The following is a 10,372-nucleotide window of genomic DNA, read 5'->3' on the forward strand; positions in this document are numbered from 1 at the left end:
GAAGAATAAACAAAGTCCAAATTTAGTAGAAGGAAGGAAATAATAACAATTAGAGAAGAAATAAAGGAAATAGAGGCTGGGGGGAAAAAAACACTAAGAGGTTTTCTTTGAAAAGATGAACAAAATCAATAAACCTTTAGCCAGATCATCAAGAAAGTAGACAAGACTCAACTATATAAAGAAATAAAAGAACATTAAAATTAATATCACAGTAGTATGAAGGATTATAAGATACTATTACAAACAATTATATACATACACACATACATAAGCAAACAAGCCTCCAAAATGTCAAGAAAAGAGGTAAAAATGTTATTTGCAAATGACATGATATAGATACAAATATAAATATAAATATAAATATATAAATATATATATATGTATATATATTAATTATAAAACCACAAAAGATCCCCACTAGCCAAAATGGCCTTGGGAAATAAGAACAAAACTGGAGGCACCACAATCTTAGATTACAAAGTAAACTACTAAGTGAGCCCTGTGCAGCCCAAGCTCATTAAGCTGGCCAAGGTCACCAAGGTGCTGGGCAGGGCGGGCTTGCAGAGATAGTGCTCACAGGTGTATATGGAGTTCATGGACCACATGAGCTGCTTTATCATCCACAATGTGAAAGTCCCTCTGTGTGAGGACAACATGCTCACTTTATAGGAGTCAGAGTGAGAAGCTCAGAGGCTGCAATGAACTTGGGGCTGGGTCCTGGATATCTGGGTCAACTGCTTGGCTTACAGAGATGATCTGCAATTGTTAACAAAGTATACTACAGAACTGTAGTTATCAAAAGTGTGTGGTACTCTCACGAAACAGCTATAGATCAATGAAACAGAATAGGGGGCCCAGAAATAAAAGCCTTACATGGTGAGTTAATCTATAACAAAGGGAGCAAGAATATAGAGTGGAGAAAAGACAGTCCCTTCAATAAATGGTGCTACACAAACTGAACGGCTAGATTCAATATTCAGATTCAATACTATCTCTATCAGATGTTGGACAACTCTCCTACATGATATAAAAAAATAAACTAAAAACAAATTAAAGACACGAATGTAAGACTTGAAACCATAAAACTCCTTAAAAAAAAAAAAAGGTAGTAATCTCTTGGACATCTGTTTTAGGAATATTCTTTTGGAACTGTATTCTCAGCCAATGCAATAAAAACAAAAATAAACAACCGTGACTACATCAAAGTAAAATGTTTTAGTACAGAAAAGGAAATAATCAGCAAAATTAAAAGACAACCTACTGAATGGGAGGAGATACCTGCAAATAACATATCTGATAAGGTGTTAATATCCAAATAAATGAAGTATTCATACAACAGTGAAAATCCCCAAACAACTCGATTAAAAACTGGGCAGAGAATCTGAAAATATATTTTTCAAAAGAACACCTATAACAGCCAACAGACACATGAAAAGATATGCAATGCAAATCAAAACCACAATGAGATCACCTCTAGCCTGTCAGAATGCTAGTATTTAAAAAAGAAATAACATGTGTTGGGCAGGATTTGGAGAAAAGGAAACCCTCAGGCACTGTTGGTAACAATGTAAACTGGTGCGGCAGTTGAAGGTCCCTCAAAGGCAGTATAAAGGTCCCTCAAAAAATAGAAATGGAAATACCATAAAATCCACCCAATCTATTTCTGGGTATTTGTCTGAAGAAAACAAAAACACTAATTAAAAAAGATACACATGCCTTTATGTTCATTGTGACGTTATCTACGATAGTTAAGATATATAAGCAACCTGTGTCCATCAGTAGATGAATGGATAAAGATGAGGTACATACACACACACACACACACACACACACACACAGGAATATGACTCAGCCCTAAAAAGGAATAAAATCTTGTGATTTTTAACTATATAGATGGACCGGAGGGTATTATCAAATGACATAAGTCAATCAGAGAAAGACGCATGCCATGTGATTTCACTTTTATGTGGTATCTAAAGTATAAAACCAACAAAGAAACAAAATGGAGATAGAATCACAGATTCAGGAAACTGTTGGTTACCAGAGGGAAAAGGGATGGGAGATGAAAAAAAAAATACATAAAGAGGATTAAGAGGTAAAAACATTCAGTTAGAAAATAAGTCAATCATAGGTAAGGTACTACATAGGAAATATAGTCAATAATATTGAAATAATTTTGTATGGTGACAGATAGTAACTAGACTTATTGTGGTGACCATTTTGTAATGTATAAAAGTGTCATATCACTATGAGGTACAACCTAAAACTAATAGGGTATTGTATGTCAGTTTTATTTCAATTGAAAAATAAATAAAAAGGAAACAGTTTATTTCCTAAATGTTTCCATAAAATTGTGCAGTGTTGCAGATTGGATAAAATGACAGGACCTGTCCATATGCTGTCTACAAGAGACACATTTGGAACCTAAAAATACACCCAGACTGAAAATGAAGGGATGGAGAAGCATCTTTCATGCCAGTGGGCCTCAAAAGAAAGTGGGGTAGCAATTCTCATATCAGATAAATTAGATTTTAAACCAAAGACTGTAGTCAGAGATACAGAAGGACACTACATCATTCCTAATAGCATCAAAATAACAAAATAGTTAAGAATAAAGTTAGCCAAGGAAGTGAAATATGTGCAATGTAAATTACAAGACTTTATTGAACATAATCAAGGACACAAATAAAAAGGAATCTTGTGCTTATGGTTTGGAATTAATAATGTTAAAATGTCCAAATTACCAAAAGTAAACTTCAGATTCAATACTATCTCTATCAAAATACAAAAGGTATTCTTCAGAGAAACAAAAGAAAGAATCCTAAAATTTGTGTGAAACCACAATGGACCACAATGGACCATTTATAGAAAACTATAAAATGAAATGAAACTAAGCATTCCTGAGGAAAAAAGAAGGAAGTCATTACACTTCCACATTTCAAACTATACTACAAAGCTATGGCAATGAAAACATAGTACTGGCACAGAAAGAGGCACATCAATGAGTGAGACAGAATAAAGAGACCAGAATTAAATCCAGTCTTTATGGCCAACCAATATTCAACAAGGAAGCTAAGAACACCCAATAGAGAAAGGATAGTCTCTTCAACAAATGGTTCTGGGAAAACTAGAGAAACACATGCAGAACAATGAAACTGGATGCCTATTTCACAGCACTTGCAAAAATTAACCTGAAGAGGATCAAGGATTTAAATACAAGACCTGATATCATAAAATTTCTAGAAGGAAATGTAAGGAAGAATCTTGCTGATGTTGGCCTTGGTAATTTTTTTTGGACATGATCCCCAAAATGCCAAAACAGAAGCAAGAATCAATAAATGGAATTATATCAACTGAAAAGCTTCTGACAAGATGGGCACATTCAGGGTGGCATGGCCACAGACCAACTTAAAAGTTTCTGTATGGCAAAAGGAACAATTCAACAAAATGACAAACAATGTACAGAATGGGGGAAAATTTTTGCAAACCATATATTAGATGAGGAGTTAATTATACAGAATATATATAATAAAAACCAAACAATAAATTGGGCAGAAGTACTAAATGGACATTTTTTTCCAAAGAGAACATTAAAATGGCCAAGAAGCAAATGATAAAATATTCAACATCACTTATCATCTGGGACATGCAAATTAATACCACAACGGAGAGTGGGGGAACATGGAAGAGTGGGAGGATCCTGAGCTTACCTCCCAACCATGGACACACAAGAGAATCAACTACACGTAATGCAGCTTACTCTGAAAATGACCTGAAGATTTCAGAGCAGAAATTTCATAGCTAAAGACTTAAAGAGAAGGCCACACTGAAAAGGGTTGGAGGGGCAGAGCTATGGTTGGAGCCAAACCCCTTATGTGGCAACCCACAACTGAGAAAGAACAGGCACAGAGGCCTGAGGGGATTAAGCCCCACACCAGGCACCCCAGCCCTCAGGACCTGTACTAGGAAGATGAACCCTCATAATGTCCGGCTATGAAAATCAACACGACTCTGATTTTTCTGCCAGATAACTTGGGAGAGCCAGAGGGCTTTAGAAAGCTGTCTCTGTCTTAAAGAGTCAGCATGTTTTATCAATCAGTTCAAGACCCAGAACAGAACAGCAGCTTGAAAAGTGCCAAGGCAATACCTGAAGATTTATTGACTAACTTTAGGACATGTGCCAGAGTGGCAGGGATCTGCAGGAGCTTTTCCCAGGATCTGAAGTCCTGGCAGGACAATTTTCCTGCCCTCCTTCAGCCTCGCTGGCCAGATGCTTGCCAAAACCAGTACTGATATGTTCCTTCTACCTTACTAGCACTGCTTGCTCTATTCCCATACTTCCCTGTGGACTATCCAACCCATCCACACTGGCAGGAGCTCCTCTGAAGTGGCTTCTGCACTGCCACACCTGGCAGGCATCCCCAGTAAGGACAAGCATCCCCACAGACCAACTATTACACTGCCATACCCAGTGGACAGCCCTGGCTGGGACAAGTGTCACCCCAAAGTTATTCTTTCCCCAAAGAGAGGGAAAGCTAGGCCCTCCCATCATCACACACACAATTTCTAAAGCTGGGCCTCTAAGCTAACCCCTTGGAATGAAATCCCTGACCACTACTGCACCCACAGTAGTTGTGATTGGTCACTATAGACAGCCAAGCTGAGGGCCAGCACCACCCACCAGTGCAGCATCAGTAGTTGTGGGCCCCGGAGCAACAGGAGGGCACATGCAGCCCACACAGGAGGCAACCTAGGAAATTCTGATTCTGGAGATCAGGAGGAACTTTGGGCCCCAAAGGATGCCTCTACATAAGACTACTACTTTGAAGACAAGGAGACATAGCTGACAGACTTAATACATAGAATCAAACACTCAGCAAATGAAGAGACAGAGAAATATGTTCCATCAAAAGAAAAAGATAAACCTCAGAAAAAATTACTAAATGAAACAGTGGTAAGATTCTACTTGATAAAGAATTCAAAGTAATGGTCATAAAGATACTCACTCTGTCTTATATTCAACTAATGAATCTTTGAGCACAACATCAACACTAATGATGTACTATATGTTGGCTAATTGAACATAAAAAAAAAAAGATACTCCCTGGGGGCGCCTGGGTGACTCAGTGGGTTTAGCCTCTGCTTTCAGCTCAGGTTGCAATCTCAGGGCCCTGGGATCAAGCCCTGCATCAGGCTCTCTGCTTGGCTGGGAGCCTGCTTCCCCCTCTCTCTGCCTGCCTCTCTCCCTACTTGGGATTTCTCTAGCCATCAAATAAATAAATAAAATCTTTAAAAAAAAATACTCACTGGACTTGAGATAACAGATGAACCCAGTGAGAACTTTAAGAACACAAAGAAAATATAAAAATGAACTAGTAAGAATTGAAGAATACAATAACTTAAAGGAAAAATAAACTAGAGGGAATCAACCGAAGATTAGAAGATGCAGAAGAATGATTCAGTAATTGGAAGGTGAGGTAATGGAAAGCAGCCATGCTGAACAATAACAACAATAACAGCAACAAAAAATTTTTAACTGAGGATTAGTTAAGGGACCTCCATGACAACATTAAGCATAATAGCATTCATATCATAGGGATCCTAAAAGGAGGAGAGAGAGAAAAAGAGGCAGAAAACTTATTTGAAGAAATAATGGCTAAGCTACAAATGTCCCTAGCCTTACATAAGAAACAGACATCCAGTTTCAGGAAGTACAGAGAACTCTCAGCAAATGAAACCAAGAAAGTCCATATCAAAACACATTATAATTAAAGTGACAGATGTTAAAGATAGAATCTTAAAAGCAGCAAGAGAAAAGCAGTTAGATAGGAGGAAAATCTTTAAGGCTAACAACTAACTTTTTTACAGAAACTGCAAGCCAGGAAAGAGTGGCATGATATATATCAAGAGCTGAAAGAAAAGAAAAAGTCTACAACCAAAGATACTCTACCCTGTTAAGGTTAACGTTTAAAATTTGAAGGAGAGATAAAGTGTTTCCCAGATGAACAAAAGTTAAAGAAGCTCATTACCACTTCAATCTGGCCTTGAAAGAAATGTTAAAGGGACTTCTTTAAGAAGAAAATAAAAGTCATAACTAGAAGCAAGAAAACTATAAAATGGGGGTGCCTGGGTGGCTCAATCATTAAGCATCTGCCTTCAGCTCAGGTTGTGAAGCAGGAGGCCTGCTTCTCCCTCTTCCACTCCCCCTACTTGTGTTCCCTCTCTGTGTCTCCCTCTGTCAAATAAATATTTTTTAAAAAGAGAAAACTATAAAATGAAATAAATTCACTTGTAAAAGGAAATATACATTAAAGTTATGCAGATCAGCAACTTGTAAGTATAATGGTTAAAAGACAAAAGTAGTAAAATCAATGATATCTGTGGTAGTTAAGAGATACACAAAGTTAAATATGAAATACGGCATCATAAATATAAAACATGAAGGTAAAAATTTAATAATTTAATAAATGAAATAATAAAAAATTTAATTTCAGATTATGTTCAAACAAGCAATCATCAACTTAATATAGCTACATTATATATAAACTTTACATTACATTATATATAAACTTTTTATATTTACATTGAATATAAACTTTACAACAACCAGAAACCAAAAACCTACAATTGACACAAAAATAAAGGGAAATTAATTCTAACAAACACTAAAGTCAAGTCACAGTGAAGAAAGAAAGAAGGAACAGAGAAGAATTACAGAAACAACCAAAAAAACAATTAAGAAAATGGGCAATAAGTACATACTTATCAGCAATTACTTTAAATGTAAATGGAATAAATGCTCTAATCAAATTACACAGGATCTCTGTGATGTATAAAATTGTCAAATCACTATGTTGTACACCAGAAACCAATATAGGTCAACTATATTTCATTAAAAATTAAAAAAATAAAACCCACAACTAGCTATTATTTCACACCTGTTACAATTGCTATCATTAAGAAGACAAGGACAAGAGGTACTGGTGAGGATGTGCTAAATAGGGAACACTTATACATGCAGGAATGTCATTTGGTCCAACCACTACGGAAAAAAAACGGAGGTTCCTCAGAAAATGAAAAATAGATCTACCAAAAAATCCAGCAGTTCCACTTTTAGATATATGTCCAAAGGAAATGGAAACTGAATTTTGTTGAGATAATATGCCCTCTCATATATATTGTGGCATTATTCACTGTTGCCAAGATATGGAAACAACCCAAATGCTGATGAATGGATTAAAAATTGTAGTATGTATACAAGATGGAATATTATTTACTGATGAGAAAGGAGGATATTGTGCGATTTGTAATAACATGGGTGGGCGTTGAGTATATAATGCTGAATGAAGTAAGTCAGACAGAAAAACAAGCACCCTGTGATTTCACCTAAATGTGGAATCTAAAAAAGTCAAACCTGTAGAAATGAAAAAACAAAAGTGTAATATAGTCATTACCAGGGAATGGGGGCACTGCATAAGATTGATGGTGTTTAAGAGGATAAATAAATAATGAGTAGTAAACAAGCCATAGAGTTCAAATGCAGTCAAATGACTATAGACAGTAATGTACTATAATTATGTAGCAATTGCTACAACAGCCCTCATATTACAATATATAAATGTATCAAAGTAACATGCTGTACACCTTTAACTTATACAGTTTAACTTACACAGTTACAAGTCCAATTTATTCAATAAAAATTCCATTCCTGATAAAAGTTCTCAACAAATTATTAGATACAGAAGTAGTTTACCTTAACATAATAAAGGTCATATTTGATAAACCTACATGTTTGATAAAATTCACAGTGGTGAAAAGTTGAAAGTTTTTCCTCTGAGATCAGGGAGAAGACAAGAGTGCCTACTATCACCATTCAAAATAGTATTGAAAGTCCTTGCCAGAGCAATCAGAAACGAAAAAAGGAATAAAGGGCATTATAATTGGAAAGGAAAAAGTAAAATGGTCTCTATTTACAGCGGACACAATTTTATATATAGAAAACCCCTAAAGACTTCCTCATAAAACTGTTAGATCTAATAATTCAGTAATCAGTAGCATTTTTATATTCTAACAGCAAATTATTTGAAAAATAAAAAAAATTATCTCATTTACAATAGCACAAACAATAAAATAGGAATAAACCAAGTATATGAAAGACTACTGAAAACTACTAGACATTAGTAGAAGATGACACAAATATATGGAAAGGCATCTTATGCTCATGGATTGGAAAAATCAGTATTGTTAAAATGTCAGTACTATCAAAGGGCATCTATAGATTCAGTGAATTACCTTTTAAGATTTTAGTGGAACTTTTTATAGAAGCAGGAAAATATCCCAAAGTTTATATGGAATCACAGAGGATCCCAACTATCCAAAGCATTCCTGAACAAGAAGAACAGGTAGGAAGTATAATATTTGCTTTGAAGCTATGCTACAAAGCTATAGTAATAGAACAGTATGGTAAATGGAATTCAAAACAGACAAATAGACCAATGAAACAGTATTGACAGCCCTGAAAAACAAAACAAAACAAAACAAAAACAACTAAGCATTTATAGTTGTCTAATATTTGATATGGGAACCAATATAACTCAGTGAAGGAAAGATACACTTTTCAATAAACTGTGCTGGGAAAATTATATATTCACATATAAAGTTATGAAACTTGACCTCCATATTACAGACACGAAAAACTAAGTGGATTGAAACTTAAATTGAAGACCTAAAACCTTAAACCTCCTAGCAAGAAAAAATAGGAAAAAATTTCGACATGGGTCTTAGCAATGATTTTTTGGACATGACAGCTAAAGCATAAGCAATAAAATTTTAAAAATAAACAAATGGAAATACATCAAAGGAAAAGCTACCCAGCAAAAGGAAAACAACAACAAAGTGAAAAGACGATTTATTGAATGAGAAAAATATTTGCAAACCATCTATCTGATAGAGGGTTAATATCCCAAATACATAATGAACTCATACAACTCAATAGAAAAAAAAATCCAATTTAAAAAATGGTCAAATGAAGGCACTGGGTGGCTCAGTCATTAAGTGGCTGCTTTCAGCTCAGGTCATGAGCTGCTTCTCCCTCTCCTACTCCTCCTGCTTCTGTTCTCTCTCTCTGTGACTCTCTCTGTCAAATAAGTAAATAAAATCTTTAAAAAATGGTCAAATGATCTGAATAGACATTTATCCAAAAAAAGACATGGTCTATGAAAAGATGCTCAACATCACTAGTCATTATGGAAACGCAAATCAAAACCACAATCAGATTTCATCTCATACTGGTTAGAAAAGCCATCATCAAAAAGCCAAGAGATAAATGCTGGAGAAGATGTGGAGAAAAGGGATGGACACTATTGGTGGGACTGTAAACTGGTATTGCCACTGTGGAAGAGTATGGATGAGCCTCAAAACACTAAAAATAGAACTACATATGATCCATCAATTTCACTTCTGGGAATGTATCTGTGGGAAACAAACAAAAACACTAACTTAAAAAGATACTCTAACCCCCATGTGTACAGTGCCATTATTTACAATAGCCAACACATGGAAAAAAACTAAATGTTCATCAATGACTGAATGGACCAAGAAGCTATGGTACACACCCATGCCCAAACCCACACGGAAATACTCATCCATAAAAAATGAAGAAATTTTGCCAATTGCGACAATCTGGATGTAGATTGAGGGCATTGTACTAAGTGACATGAGTCAGGGAAAAACAAATACTGTATGATCATGTTTGTATATATAATCAAAACAAACAAAAATCATAGAAAAAGAGAGACTGGTGGTTGTAATCAGGGATTGGAAGAAGGATAAGTTGGATGATGATGAAAAGTTCCAAACTTCCAGTTGTAAGAACTAAGTACAACATGAGATGACAGTTAATATTATTGTATGATATATGTATGCAAATTGTTAATAGAGTATATCCTAAGAATTCTCATTACATGTGAATTTTCTTTTTATTGTATGTATAGGAGATGACAGATGCTAACTAAACTGACGATGGTAATCATTTACGATGTATGTAAGTTAAACCACTATGCTGTACACCTTAAACTTATACTTGGTATATGGCAATTATATCTTAAAGCTAGAAAATGAAAAAAATATATAAAAACAAAAAATTTGGTACAAAAGTGAATATTCAGAACCCATGGAAGTGAGGACTATGAAGTTTAAGCTTCGTTCATGGATCATGTGCCTCTGCCCTCACATACATGCACATCATTAATATCATTTTAGTTTGCTTGTAAGAACAAAAGACTATAAATTACCTAAATGTCCACCAGTAAAGACTTGTTAAATAAACTATGGTACCTTCACACAATGGACAACTATGCAGTGATTTTTAAAT

General features: G+C 35.1%; 1 pseudogene; it reads left to right on the top strand.

The window, feature by feature from the left end:
* The first annotated feature begins 288 nt into the window (after positions 1 to 288).
* LOC116874932 lies at positions 289 to 702 on the top strand (annotated as a pseudogene).
* The last annotated feature ends 9,670 nt before the right edge of the window (positions 703 to 10,372 follow it).

Source organism: Lontra canadensis, unplaced genomic scaffold (genome assembly GCF_010015895.1).
Source record: "Lontra canadensis isolate GAN:19392208 unplaced genomic scaffold, GSC_riverotter_1.0 scaffold39, whole genome shotgun sequence".
Taxonomy (NCBI): domain Eukaryota; kingdom Metazoa; phylum Chordata; class Mammalia; order Carnivora; family Mustelidae; genus Lontra; species Lontra canadensis.